This window comes from Miscanthus floridulus, chromosome 5 (assembly GCF_019320115.1).
Source record: "Miscanthus floridulus cultivar M001 chromosome 5, ASM1932011v1, whole genome shotgun sequence".
NCBI classification, from domain to species: Eukaryota; Viridiplantae; Streptophyta; class Magnoliopsida; order Poales; family Poaceae; genus Miscanthus; species Miscanthus floridulus.
In genome coordinates, this window is record NC_089584.1 from 10,572,927 (window position 1) to 10,583,989 (window position 11,063).

Genomic DNA, 11,063 nt, shown 5'->3' on the forward strand with positions numbered 1-11,063 from the left:
GTTATCCGAGGTCCACAAGTCAGTAGTAATAGCAACTCTTGACTTAGTTCCAGCCATGTAGGATAGTGCCTTTTTCTTTTCTTCCACATATGTATTCATAATATCCTTCCTAAAAATTACAGCAAGAAAAAGGTAAAAAAATTAGAATAAAACTTTAGTGCAAACACACACAAAAATGACAGCTAGGTAGTGCCAAATATTACCTAATAGTGTTTCTAGTCATTATCTTGAATAATGGATGTAGTGCACTCACAAACCTTCGAAAGCCGGCATGGTCAACAATACATAAAGGATACTCATGCAGTACAATCATGGCAGCAAGCTCCTTCCTAGCAACTTCTGGATCAAATGTGTAATTCTCCACTGATATTTTCCCTCCTTTGGAACCGAACCTCAGGGCTGATTGTTCAAGTGTCTTCTGCTGACCCTTCAGCTTGATCTTTTTAAGTGTGCAGATTTTCAAATGATCATGTAGATGCCTAGTCCCATTTGTGCTTTTCCTTCCAAGCTGCTTGTGGCAACGAAGGCATTGAGCCTTCACAATACCATAGACTTTGACCTTCTTGAAATCATTCCAAACAACAGAAGTCAACTTTCTCTTAGTGCCAAAGTCCATGTCTTCAGGCTCATCGTCATCAATTTGCATCGTCTCAGAATCATTAACAGATTCAGTTTGTGGTGGAAGTGATTGTGAATCTTGTTGGTTGCTACTCCCGCTGCCTTGAGTTGCGTTCATAGTGAATATGACAATTAACAAATAAATATGAATGAAATCTGCGACTATATATGAAATATGCAAACATAAATAAAATGCACAAAAACATGCAGCAATAATCTGAAGCTCAGAGCATAGAATATAAATATGAACATTGTAGCATACTATGTAAATTGTTACACACACATACATTCAATAATAATCTGAAGTTTTAACTAAATGATTAAGAACCATGGATTTTAGTTGTATTCATTCATAAATCATAACCATGGAATACAGTTTACACATGCAAAAATGTTAATATAAACAAGCTAATAAGAGAAGAAGGTTAGCGAGATTAAAACCGACCCTATGAATTTTAGTAGCCGGAGGCCACCGTCGATTGATGCTTCCGGAGTGGTCGGAGCAGGAGCTCCTTCAATTGCAAGACGGCTTGTCGTCTTGGTCGTGGACTTTTTCATTTGAGGCTTTGGAGGTCGTCCATTTGCAGTTGTAGAAGCGACAATGGCTGCAGCAGGCGCCAACACGGTGGATCTAGTAGCCGGCATAGCATTTGGTGGCCGATCCAAATCCATGGCGTCCCTTCACGAGGACCACCGGACGTGGGTTAGTGAGTGAACAATAACGACGCAGGCACGCAGCCATAGCCCATACTGATGTAGACTAGGCCCGATCTTCCGAAAGGTATGATAGCGTCGATTGGTGGAGACTCGACGTTCACGATCTAGGCTTTGAACCAAGACTGATTCGGCCCCCCACAACCATTACACCACTGCTCCGTTGGTTATCAACCACGCGAACACAATTAACCTCGCCGAGAAGGCTTTCCTGCAAGCGAATCGAGAACACAAGCAAGAACGAGATAAACGTAATCTGAAATTGCAAATAAATATGAGGCTTATGATAATGAAAAGGAGTTCAAGTCTTTATTCGAAAGGACTAATCGCCACAGGCGAACAAGATCAAGAACTGGGGCCCTAGTTTACAGCAAGCAGCCTTGACGGCACAGTTGCAGCAAAACGATGTCTGTTTCACGAGGAAATCAAGAACTAAACAAAACCCAAATCCTAAGAAGAGCAACGGCTGCTATTTATAGAGTCTTGGGCGTCACCCCCCTGGGCGCGCCCCCTAATGGGCCCAAACACAATACACGGTCCAACGTACCAAAAGACGGTGTCGCAGCACCCTGGCAGATTCTGGACACTGACTTGTTTTGACGATTCCCGTTGATTCCGAAGGTCTTTTAACGTGAAACCACTTGGATTGGCTTCCTTATCAAATTAGCTTTCCAACCATACGTGGATCATCGAAAACGGAGTCCGGATGCGTCCTGGGTGACCAGTTTAAGGCAGACTAGTCCTGGAACCCGAGATGGGCTCCAACTTCAGTTGAACTGGGCCTCCACCATGAAAAAGATGAATTGGACGCCCATGCTGGACCTCCTTGTCTCCTTGGCTTGTATGCGACAAAGTAGTGATGTCCTTATCACATACCCCGCCCATGCCCGATAGGCAAAATCTCGAGGAAGGACTAAGACACGCTTGTGCAAAGTGCAAGAGTGTAGGCTACATGGAGTCTTAGTTTCTCACCTTACTTCATCATCGTCCCGAGCTTGGAGGCAAGGAGGGCGAAGCCATGGTGGCCGGTGGTGAAGGCTATGCGGATGCGTCTCCCGTGATGCTCTGCAGGCGGCAGCGGCCCTGGTGGTGTGGATCCGACGGTGAGCTGCTTCGGTGACTGCAAGTGGTCGGTGGAGTGGAGTGGCTGCTGGAGGTGGAGTGGCCGCGGCGGCGGCGGCGGGTCTACGGCAGCGGCTGTGCATTGTGGGCCTGAGCGCCTCTGCGCTGCTGCTTGTTGCCTTTGCGCCTCTGCGCCGGGTCTGTGGCGGCGCTATTGCGGGTAGCAAGGGAGCGGCAAGCCGGCAAGCGACTGCTGCAGCTGGGAGCGGGAGGAGATTGCGGCGGCTGCGGCTGCGGTTGCGGCTGGAGGTGAGCGTGCGAGAGCCAAAGCGAGAGAGCGGCGTCTGCGTCTGCGGCTGGAGGACGGGATCACGGGAGTGACCGGTCACCGGATGGGGAATTGGGGATTGAGGAATTAAGGTTGGATGGCGCGTTATATACCTCCGCGACTTACTGGGCCTTTACATGGGCTGCCTACTGCGTGCTTCGTAAAGCTTCGCGGGGCGGGTTGGTGGGGATCGGGGTCGGGGACCAGGCAACCATCCCCGTCCCCGCCATCCCGACGGGGGCAGCTTTCCTACCAAATCTTTTTTCGTGGAGATTAATTCTCCTTCATCTCTATCCCCTAATGGAAGAATTCACCGTGGGGAATCGGGGATCGAATCCCGTTGCCATCTTAAATCTGGCCATCCGCTCTAAAAAATAGAGTCGAGGTTGGATTAGGGTCAGGCCACGACTCATTCCCAGGCGTTGTGCACACCCTTGCCGTGTTGCCGATCGATGTGGGTCACGGACGACTCACACTGCTACCTGTGTACGTACAGTCATCCTGCGATCCTGCCCGACTGCCCGTCGTCGTATTCGCGGGTTTCTGTTTATTGCTTCGTCGTCCGTCCCTACACGCGAAACGGAGTCCATCATGTTCAGACGACGGTAACACCGTAGAGGCTAGAGAGCTAGAGGCAGTGGTAGCTAACGATGAGAATTGAGAAAGCAGATGGAGATGTGCCGCACTGTACTGCCGCGGCATCTGCCTGGCCTCGCAGGGAAAGAGCCCCACCGTATAGATGCCACGAACCTCCTCACTCAGATAATCAGATTTATGCTCACTGATGCCGAATGTCAGTTGGTACATCTTTCTTAACGATTTGCCAGAGATATACTCCCTCCGTAAAAAATGCATTTTACTGAGAAACAATTTTAAATTTAAAAGTGTTTAGAACTGCTCCGCTCCAATTTTAACCCGATACTATGTCTATATCTATATTATATTTGATAAGATAAATCTATATCTATCATATCTATATCTATAGCTATATATTATCTTTATCTATATCTATCATATCTATATCTATAAGCAATAATTAATATTAAAGAGCAAAGCTTTCTTTTGCAACGACCCTCCGCGTCCTATATGTGATCGTAACTTATAATATGTTCGCATACGAGATAGAACAACTCACGTCTAATAATAGTATGGAATACGGTTTCAAAATTATTGGGTTCCGTTACAACGCACGAACACGTTTGCTAATCTATAAAAAATATCTGAATAAGTATCATTTGATTAGTTTTAGGTGTACTTTGATGGTATATACCTATTTGGAGTTACAAATGTTAATAATATTTTCTATATAGTTAGTTCAATTTAACAGGTTTAATAAAATTTAATCCAGAATTGTAGTCTTTTTAGATTGAGGTAACATATTATTATTTGATATCGTCGGCTTTTTTGTTGGACAAGGTAAACAAGCTAGAGTGAGTACTCACTCCGTCTTAAAATAAACACGTGCCTCATTTCCTAAGGAGTCAAATCTTTTAAAGTTTGATGACTAAATATATATAAAATATATTAGTATTCATGATAAATCATAAGTGTTATTAGATTGAGCATGAAAGATATACCTTTATAGTAAACTTATTTATTTAAATCTTGATATTGTTTTCTATATATTCAGTTAAACTTACTTTAAAAAACGAGACGTCTGTTTATTTTCGGATGGATGGAGTACGTTATTACCCTCGCGCACGTGCTCTCTCTCTCGATGAAGATGAAAGCAGCGCTTGCTCTCGAGTCTCGACGACTCCTCTTATCTATTCAGTTCCCATATGGGATATATGGCCATATGCGGTGCTGCCGCTCTTCTCCTTCTGACCGAGAAGAAAGATACATAGCGTGACAGCAAAACGGAGAAGCGACGAAGATGGCCATCCAGCACGGCTGCAAAGCAACAGATGCTAACAAATTTGAGGCATATGTAGGTAGGCGCAGCCGGGATCGTGACTCGTGCGTCACCAGATTGTCGAGGTGATTGTGATCAAGCAGTTTAGTTTTGTGTATGCATGTACTGTACATATGTAGCGCGAAACCAAAGACGAGTAATGTTACAGTACTACAAATCAGTTTTACCACTAACATTACTGGGCATTCGGATCAAGCTGCTAGGGTACTCTGATTACCTCACATGAGGACCTAAAAAAATTCACAGCCCTTGTTAAAAAAAAATCACAGCCATTCGTACGGCCAGGGGTACTACCCTCTCCTTCGTTATCTGCGCTCGGACCTCTATTCCTCTCCCGGTATTTCAAGTGACCTATGCTTGTGCCTTTTAGATTTATCAATTAATATGAGCACTTGTATTTTAATAAATCAAACCATAGAGGATACGGCGTGTCCATAGATGGCGAGGTACTTCAGGCGAATTTATCAATTTCAAGATATGCTAGCTCAGCCTCAGAGGTGCTCATAAAGGCAAGATATGTACATGTTTCCATAAGAATGAGTGTGCATACATGTATGAATGTCTACATTTATAATGATTCGAAACGGAAAACAAACACAAAAGTGGTCATGGTAGGGTTCCATAAAACATTACACAAAAAGGTCTAGTTTTACCACTGTTCATTTTAAAAAAAAGTTACACGATAAGTCATACTCCTTCCGTCCTAGATAAGCACGTACCTTGTTTTATGATGAGTCACTTTTTAAAATTCGATGAAATATTTTATAATACTAATATTTTTATAAGTATCATTAGATCAGACATGGAATATACTTTCGTAATAAATTTATTTGAAGATACAAATATCAGTATTAGTTTTTATATTTTTAGTCAAACTTAAAATAAATTTGATTCCTCGAGAAGCGAAATATACGTTCTATTTTGGGATGGAAGAAATATTTTTTACACACCTCTACATGTCACCTTGCAAAGAACGTTATAAGAAAATGGCAATGGCCGGTCACACATTCAAAGGATTAGCACGCTAAGATCACACGAAACTTGTACAAACCACTCGTGATTGAAATCGCAACGACATCAACAAGTCGACCTAGCCGATTTAGTAGCGGTAATGCTCTGAACCGGACGTCCGTCCGCCCGGACACGCGTTGCTGGGCCACGACGCCATCACAACAACCCACACTCCTTCATTTCTAAAAAAACTACTCATCCACTTATTCCTATTCACTCGTTTCTCTTCCTATCGCTCTTATCCGCTCGTCTGCTGCCTCCGAGCGCACGACAGCTAGCCCTCCGAGGTGCACCGCTCGGGCGCTGGCCTTGCCAGGCATGACGCGCTGTTGCCCTCTCCAAGTCGTGTGACCGTGGCCTCCTCGCCGCTTGTGCGGCCGATGCCTCTCTTCGCGACGTCCAGCCACTGTCGCTGGCTTGCCGCTCACAAGCGCCGCTGAAAGCTTTAGTGTGGTTTTGGTAAGTTGATGAAACCCTAAGTGCTAACCTAGTTTATCAAAGTGATCATGAGATAGGTAGCACTATTTCAAGTGGTGCAGCAATGATGAAGATCATGATGATGGTGTGACCATGGTGATGATCAAGTGCTTGGACCTAGAAAAGAAGAAAGAGAAAAACAAAAAGTTCAAGGCAAAGGTAAAACTTGATAGGAGCCTTTTGGTTTGGTGATCGAGACACTTAGCGAGTGTGATCACATTTAGGATCGATAGTCATACTATTAAGACGGGTGAAACTCGTATCGAAATACGGTTATCAAAGTGCCACTAGATGTTCTAACTCTTTGCATATGCATTTAGATTCTAGTGAGTGCTAACATCATTGAAAATGTTTGTGAAAATGTGCTAACACACGTGCACAAGGTGATACACTTGGTGATTGGCATATTTGAGCAAGGGTGGTGAAGTTTGGGAAGTCGAGGAGGTCATTGTGCTGACTGGACGTTGGACTGGACGCTGGACCTGCGCGTCCAGTCAGTAGTGGAGTAGTGGCGCGGTCTCGGCCTGGTTGACCGGACGCTGGCATGAGGAGGTGATTGGACGCGCAGCTTCTGGGTCCGGTCAACGATGATGTATGATGACGTTGCAGCAAAACTGTTGGCGCATAGCAGTAGTGAGGACCGGACTCGGCCCTGAGTCTGGTCATGCTCCCTCTGACGCGTCCGATCGAGAAAGTGTGGCTCTGGATGCTCTCTAGAAGGGACCAAACTCCGAGTTGATGGAGTGTCTGGTCATTCCATCGGCGCGTTAGGTCGGTGGGTTGGCGCCTCGAGCGAGGGCACGAGCGAACGCTGGGCGGCCATGTCTGATCTTGACGTGGTGCGTCCAGTCATTCATTAACTTGAGCACATGATCGAGTTGACCATTGGGATTGGATGGCACACATTTGAAGCTATGACACATGGTAGCGATCCCACAACCGAACGCATGGCGCCAAGCGTCCGGTCGATCTGATCGACGCATTCGGTCACCACGTAGTGAGCTGCCCGTGGTGCTCATTGGCTCTATTTGAGGGGGTGCCTATATAAGGCCTTTGGCCAGCTCTAGCTCACTCTCTTGGCCATTTATATTGACATAGCAACCTTGTGAGCTTAGTGTCGGTGTTTCAAGTTACCAACTAGTAAATTTCTAGTATTGCGCGTCTGGATCGGATGGTGTGTTTAGAGGACACGAGGTTTATACTGGTTCAGGCAGAAAGTCCCTACGTCTAGTTCATCGCTGTTGCTCATGTTACTAGCACTGAAAGTTTGTAGTAGGGGTTACAAACGAGCGGCGAGAGAGGGACAAGTCCCAAGTCTCTGATGTGCGTGTGCTCCTAAGGTGTGTTAGGGCATGTGTTTTGATGTCTATAGCCATGTAGAGTGGTGAACCATCGTTTTATAAATGAAGGGGAAGAGCATGTTACACAGAGAGAAAGAGGGAGAAGAGACAAGGAGAAGAAGGCTTCCAGGACCACTAGACCTTTCTTCTCCTTTATGCGGGTCCCACCGACACTACAGATGGTGTTAGGGATGGCTCCACACCGAGCGCTTGTTCGCCGCTGATGCCACGCCCCGGCGTTGTCAGCAGGTCGTGATGTTCCATTCCGTCCCAGCGGGCGACGTGGCGAACCAGTGTGTTGGTCAGGGCCGTATAGGGAGTAAGCAGCATAGTGACCATGCGTCCGTCACTATTGGTGATGTGAGTTCCCTAGAGCGACATATCGCGGGCATGGGTCATGTTGAGATGTGCTCGCTCCCTGCACGATGCTAGAAGTTTAACCTTGGGTTATACTTTCTAGCCCGTAGTGATTGGCGGTGGTACGGGCTTTCATCAGGAGCCGCGCCTAAGGGGTCGGATGAGATGGAGCCCCCGACCCAGAGGCCAGGCGAGGTGGAGCCCCTGACCTAGAGGTCGAGCGAGGTGGGGCCCCCACCCTAGAGGTCGGGCGAGGCAGAGCCAGTGCACTTGGGGGTCGGTTGGAGCTGTAGTCACGCTCTTGACTGCTCGGATGAATTAATGTTGATGACTATTAGCTCCTCCTCTTCGGGTACCCTAGTATTGGTCCCCGACAGTAGCCCCCGAGCCTACGAAGGAGTAGAATGCTCCTTCGAAGGCTTTTTCTGAATGGGAGGACTCTGAGGGCCTTGGCCTTCTTTTGTCTCCCACAGCATGTCCTGGGGATGGTGATTCCCTTTCACCATGATCGGACCCCTGAGGGGTATAGCCATGAGATTTGGTGGGTCGGAAGAGGTCTTTCCTAATTCCGACCCCTATGGGGGTCTATCATTCTATGACCGCGTGTTCGGTCTCCTTGCGAGTCTAACTTTCCTCGAGCCCCTGCCCATAGCAGGGATCTAGTCGAGGGTCGACTCGTCTTTGTGATCATCTTTCCTCAAGCATTTTTTTGATAAAAACAGAGGGCTTGAGCCGTGCTATGATTTTCCTCTATGGACAAATCATGGTGCTTGGTGAGCTGTTAACGGGCTAGTCCGAGTGGGGCCCCAGCATCCTGTTCACGGGGGTCTAGCTTGGGTTAGCTGGTGACTAACTCTAGATTCTCAGCGGTCAATCCATATAGTTCTCGGGTCCGTTCGACCGGTCCCGAGGGCTCTCTATCTTTCTTTGAGGGAAACCCATGGATCATATTCGGTCGAGACTCAAACGTGGGCTACGATGCCCACGGCGCTCGTGCACCCTGGTACTGGCTACTAGCGGGCCCATTCCTTTCCACCCCTCACTCTAAAGCTACCCGGAGCGGTTGTCGAACATGTCGGTGAGCGTTTTTAGCTCCGTATCCCTCTTACCTGTGATGGGTCATGGCCCGTTCAGGGAGGCAAAATGTCCGGTGCGTTTTTTGAGAGGATGACCATAGGTTGCGTGCGCACGCCCTGCGATGAGACATGGTGACAGGTCATGGTAGGTGCGGAGATCTAGGTGGGTGGTTAGTTTCCTCGCACCCATCGCCCCACGCAAGGAGGGTGGTGCCATTGATGATGTGCGCGCTCCTGCTATACGTGATGGCGCCTGAGGCGTCGTTCGACGGAACGGCGCTCACCGAGGGAACGCTCCCCAACTCTGAGATCACGTAACGCATCAAGGAGGCGATGGAGCCTTTGTAGGATGATGAGGGTGCCACCCTCGACTTCCTCTACCCAGTGCTGGGGCATCCTCTGATGCGGCCGAAGCCAGGCTACATTGTCCTCATAAGTTTCCCTTTCTCTTGCCTTCTCTTCATTTGATTTCCCAACCCTATGAGACTAACTTTGAGAGGGGCGGGACTAGCCAAGGGACCTCATCCTCATGAATCACCCAGCACTGCTGCCGAGGGATTTAGCCATGAGGGAGGCAAATCACGCTGAGGGCGAGTGGCTGAGGAAGGCAAAGGAGTACAAGAAGAGGAAGAAGCAGCGGAAGCTATGAGCATGGGAATGAGGGGAGGACACTAACAATGATGATGACGATGATGATGGTGACGACGATGAGGTGATGGAGGAAGAAGAAATGGTAGCCAGTGATATCAAGTGGGACAACCTAGAGAATGAGGATGCACTGACAGGCATCGGTTCGTCCTTGTAGGACATTAGGACCCTTCCTGTTCCATGGAGGGGAGGGAACGTCTAGGCAGCCAGTGGAGGTAGGCCATTCCAGTGATGCCCCCTAGGAATTGATAGAGACGGGACGTACCGTTGGCCTGCCCCAAGAGCCAACAGAGGCGGGTGGCTCTGCCATCACACCCGAGGTGCCAGTGGAGGCGGGTGGCTCCGCCGTCATGCCCCAAGAGCTAAGGGGCATGGGGTGTTTTGCCAATGTGCCCCAGGAGCTGCCAGGGGCGAGCCCCTCTGCCTAGGAGCATGGGATGGGCTCGAAATGGCCTCGTTCCGATGAGGTGGAGCAAGGATCGAGGGGTTCATCCCCCAAACAAATTTGTCGCCCAATGACATTGAGGTGAGTTATCAATTCCTCAGTTTTTTTCCTGTTTTAGTCAGATTTCATCGTGACTTATATTTTTTGTCCCTTGCAGCGTTGGTAGGTAGCGGAATGCTTTGGCGTTGGTGCCGAAGAAGAGCATCGCCCTCCAATTGGGGCGGCGGCCGTCGGCAGGTGTCACGCTCATTTTGGGCGGGAGCGACGCTAGTGTGACCGCGTTGCTGGTCGGTTAGGCGCCACCCACGGTGGCGCCTATGCCCTCGGCAAGATGGGTAGACATGGGCATTCAAGGGGTGACTTTAGAGGTCATGAAGCAGCCGGTGATGGCTGCTATACTGCTACCGACGGCAGGGTAGACAGGGCTACCGACCACGCTCATGGCACTTACCATGGTGGGCACGACACAGTTGGTCATGACCCTACTGACACAGGTGGATGTGGCAGCGGCCGTGACAGATGGGTCATAGCTAGGCACAACCGCAGCGTCGCCTGAGGCATCGGCGCAACCCATGCCATCGGCGGCCCAAGCGATAGCGCCTAGCGCGGGCTAGATGGAGGGGGATGTGGCCAAGGGGTTCTCGGGAGTCATGGTGCTAGGAGAGAGGTTTGCGTCTGCACTGCTGACCCCTTTCATCGCTGGAGAGGGCATCTCGGTGGGGACGTCACGACGTGAGGGGTCGACGGTGCTTAGGGCTAGTGGGGAGTCATCCCTAACCCTGATGTTGGTGGGCAGTAGCTCACCCGCGTGGGGTGAGCCCCTGCTCCAGTGGATGGATCCACAGGATCTGATGTCGATGCTTTTTACCCTTGATGACGCCATAGGGAGCATAGAGCGGGAGAGCCTCGACGTAGGGATCACGTCTGTGCTTGAGGCCCTAGACCACGTCACGAGCGCATTGCGCGATGTTGTTGTTCACTTCAGCTGGGTATTGCTTGGTCCTACTTCTTACCCTTTTCTTCCTCTATATACTTTTTATATTCTGACCATCGTCTCCCTACAGTCCCTTAT